The following is a 4,312-nucleotide window of genomic DNA, read 5'->3' as shown; positions in this document are numbered from 1 at the left end:
CCCTGCTGCCAGGAACCCCAAAGGTGTGTTCCTCCCCCTCCCCACGGGCATGGTGGACCCTGTAAGACAAAGCCCAGTTGACTCCACCCTATACCAGCACCTCCCCCTACTTCCCCCCACCACATTCCACTCAACTTTAATAATTTATCTTTCATCATGTGAAACATGAAAATTATTCTAAAAGTCAGAGGTATACAAAACAGAATGTTCAGAGAATATTACCCCACTTCTATTGTATCCTATTTCCATTCTCCCATTTTTCCACCCGGTTTTTACTCAAGTCACCAGTCACATTAGTTTCTGGTTTATTCTTTCACAAATGAGCAAATATGTGTATATCTTCTTGTTTTCCTTTCTTGTGGTTTTTGAAGTCTTTTTGAGTAGAATAGAAGCACGCCAATTCAATGGAATTGGCTGTTGATTGGTTAACTGGAAAAGAAAAGAAAAACAATGTTCAGAGACAACAGATATCATATTTGATTAGACACATTGTATTCTAACAATATACCCACAGGAATACATTTACAACTTTTGGTGTAGGGACAAGGCCTTTTTATGAGCATACCTCAACTATTTGGAGTTCCAAATTACTTATTTTTTACATAAAGTACTATGATCTGTAAGGTCAATAGAGAGGTCCATTTGAGAAGTACTCAAAAGTTCACATTCTTGGTTCAATTTATCAAGCTCACAATTCCCCGCCTTTTCACCAATTTACACTTTCATTTTATTATTGGCTTATGTTTTTATTTTGGTTCAGTTTTGGGGGAAGACTTTTTCTGGGTTCCTGACCTGAAGGCTTATAACTTAGGCTGGGCTCCCCGGCTGCAGAGCGTGAGGTGGCAATTCTTGTAAAGCTAGTTTGTTACAGAAGTGTTCACAAGAGCCTGCAGGGAGCGAGGTAGCAGGCAGGGAATGGGAGAGGTCTAAGTTCACCCAGCCTGATTCTCTGGTGAGCTCTGTAGCATAAATCAAGCAGGAATTGCACCATGGTCTGTCCTAACTTGTGACAAGGACGCAGGAACTTTGTGTCCCAACGTTACAGTGTAGTCCCTCCTTCTCTGTGGTTTCGCTTTCCAAGAGTTCAGGTACCTGTGGTCAACCTTGGTTTAGAGGCAGATGATCATCCTCTGACAAACGATCAGAAGGTTAATAGAAGCCTAATGCTATGTCACAATGCCTACGTCATTTACCTCACTGCATCTTATCAGGTAGGCATTTGATCATCTCACATCGTCACAAGAAGAAGGGTGAGTACAGTACAATAAGACATTTTGAGTGAGAGAGACCATATTCACATAACTTTTATTACAGTATATTATTATGATTATTCTGAGTTATTGTGAATCTACTACTGTGCCTAATTTACAAATTAAACCTTATCATAGGTGTGTACATATAGAAATAATATGTTATGTGTAGGGTTCAGTACTAACCATGGCTTTAGGCATTCACTGGGAGTCTTGGAACGCATACCCCACAAATAAGGGAGGATTACTATAGTCAGCCATTGGCTCCAATGGAGCCAGTGGGAGCTGGGACATACCTTCAGGCACCCGTGGGTGGGGAAATCGTCTAAGGGGAGCCCACTGCAGACCCGTGCAGGGGTAGGTCATTAGCAGGAGCACATGCCACAGCTGACAGAGGGTCCCTGAGGATCTGGGCAGAGAACCCACAGACTCTGCTGCAGTTAGTTTATGCATTCCAGTCCTTGAACAATAAAGGCATTTAAAACTCTCCCCTGGCTGAGAACCGCTGGGATAAATAAAATATATTATTTAAAGAAAAACACTATGAGATTTTTCTGTTTATTTTTAACTGCCTCCCTTAGGTTTTGAAATTTGGTATTTTCATTTTTGTTACATTCTGAATGCTTCAGCACTTCCTGTAAGACAGACATTTGGTGAAACGCTTTATCTCCGTGATCTCATGTAACCCTCATAGTAGGTCTCCAGGTAAATACTATTCTCATTTGCATTCTTCTTTTGAGAACACTGAGGCAGGCAGGGTGTTGGAGCCTGGATCCGATGAATTCAGGCATTCTGATTTCAGAGTCTTCCTCTCTCTCAACCTTGACCGCAGGACTTGCCCTCAGGTTCTCTGTGCAGGTGTTGTCTTAGTCCAATCTTAATGCCTGTGTTTTGGGTTCTCTTTGTGGGGACTTGTCATCAGCTTGATTGCATCCATTTGAGAAATCTCTTTGAGAAATCTTTCTTTGTTTTGGTTTGCTGGTGAAGCCCTCTCTAACTCAGCTTTAATTGAGCCTCTGTTGTGTTTTACTTCAGTCACATCAGTGGGATATTGATTTCAAAGAGAGGTGAAAGCTTGTGATGTGTCAGCTCTCCAGAACTGGAAGTTACCCTATTTTTTCCCCCCAAAATATCTGAATTAAGTGCTGTCTTTAGGTTTTGGTGGGACTGGACATTATGCAGAAGACTTTCTCCTTGTGTGCTGTTTTGAAACCTATTTTCACCAAACTTTTTATTCGATTCCCGAAAGGTTTACATTTGATTGCTAATTTCTTATTATTGGTCCCAACTTCCAAAAGTCTGTAGTCTGGTTTCTGTCTTGTCAACACTCATCTCAAAACCAAAACTCATCTCTGAAGTAATTAGGAATCTAGAAAACAACTTTTATGCCCTAATTGGACACATTCTAGAAAGCAGCACGTTATGGAAAGTGGCAAATCTTTCTGCATTGTGAAGAACAAGCCCTTAACTTAATTGTTTACAAATCTTTTGGTCAATCAAGATTATCCCTGTTAGTGCTGTTGCTGTTGTTTAACAACAGAGATAGTGACAGTGACTCCTACTTACAAAACACAAACTAAATATGACAGAAAAGAATCTCTTTCTTCGCCTATATCTGCACTTTTCTACTTTAACAGGTTTACTTGATCATTAATCCATTACATTTTTTTTTCAATCCCCAATCTTGTTATGAATTTTTAAGCACTATGCATTCCCAAAAGTATTGGCCTAAATTTATATTGCCCATCTTTTCCCATGGGGACAGCTTTCATATAAAAGAAGATCTTGTCCTTTATCCTGCCATCATTTTGTGGCAATACTTGATTTTATGAAGTGCTCTATTGCTGTTAGATTTGGCTAAAAAGATTTTGATAAATAAAGAGGATTTCTCAGGGCGCCTGGGTGGCTCAGTCGCTTAAGCCCCCGACTTCGGCTCAGGTCATGATCTCGGGTTGGTTTGTGAGTTGGAGCCCCACATTGGGCTCTATGCTGACAGCTCAGAGCCTGGCGCCTGCTTCGGATTCTGTGCCTCCCTCTCTCTCTTCCCCTCCCTTGCTTGCTCTCTGTCTCTGTCTCTCTCTCTCTTGAAAATAAATAAACATTAAAAAAATTCTTTTAAATAAAAAAAATCAAGAGAATTTCTCTTAAGCTCTTAAATGATTTAGAGACTTATATTTTTGCCTCCCCCCCCCCCAAATGTCCTTGGTATGAAAACCTAGTGAAAATAATCCAAATCTAGACTAAACTTAATCAGGACCTCAGCAAAGAATGGGTACATCACTATTCTTTACTAAAGAATTCTTTACTTCTTTGTTCTGACTTTAGGGCATTTGATGGCAATTTCCTTCTACTGTACATTTTTCTTCTGCAATATTAATAGCTACAGCAGGTTGCCGTCTTCCCACTGCAGGGACTTGGCACCAAAAAGAGCTGTGATGGCAGATGTACTCTCTCTTCTCCCCACGTAGAGTTATTCTACTTTTTCACGGAAAAAGTTCTGGGATTCAAAATTAAAGAAGTAATGAGTTTTGAAGAACAAAGCTCATATCAGCTGCTTAACATCAACTCACCATTCTTTTTTTTTTTTTATGTTTATTTATTTATTTATTTAGAGAGCAAGCAAGCAGGGGAGGGGCAGAGAGAGAGAGGGAGAGAGAGAATCCCAAGCAGGTTCTGCACTGTCAGCACAGTGCCCGACGGGGGACCCGAACCCATGAATCATGAGATCATGACCTGAGACGAAATCAAGAGTCGGACACTTAACCGACTGACCCATCAACTCACCATTCTTTATAAGACTAATGGAAAAGGATCAACACTCCATTTAATACTGCTCATAATAAATAGTCATGCTGCTTTCCATTTGGATAGCACATTTTGGACAACGTGAACAGGGGAAGAATGCTGTTCCTGCTTTGCTCTTTGGTGCTTAAGCCTTCTGTGTAACGTTGTCACTGGCCCTTTACAAGCCAGGTGCATCAGTCAGAAGTCTGCAAGGAACAGAATTTTGCTCAAGATTGATCAACTGGAGAGACGCTAATGACAAGTGTAGAGCCCTGGCA

At 40.8% G+C, this 4,312-nt stretch overlaps 1 long non-coding RNA gene across 1 annotated transcript; it reads right to left on the bottom strand.

Annotated features, from left to right (window-relative positions):
- Nucleotides 1-288: 288 nt before the first annotated feature.
- Nucleotides 289-3,832, bottom strand: LOC109267791 (uncharacterized). The gene is made up of 2 exons (XR_002080268.2): nt 1,547-3,832; nt 289-429 (listed from the first exon to the last, which is right to left on the bottom strand). It is a non-coding gene; the product is annotated as an uncharacterized LOC109267791 (long non-coding RNA).
- Nucleotides 3,833-4,312: the final 480 nt, after the last annotated feature.

The sequence above is a fragment of the Panthera pardus genome, unplaced genomic scaffold (genome assembly GCF_024362965.1).
Source record: "Panthera pardus isolate Hobbes unplaced genomic scaffold, ASM2436296v1 HiC_scaffold_2, whole genome shotgun sequence".
NCBI classification, from domain to species: Eukaryota; Metazoa; Chordata; class Mammalia; order Carnivora; family Felidae; genus Panthera; species Panthera pardus.
This window is presented reverse-complemented; position numbering and strand designations above follow the sequence as displayed.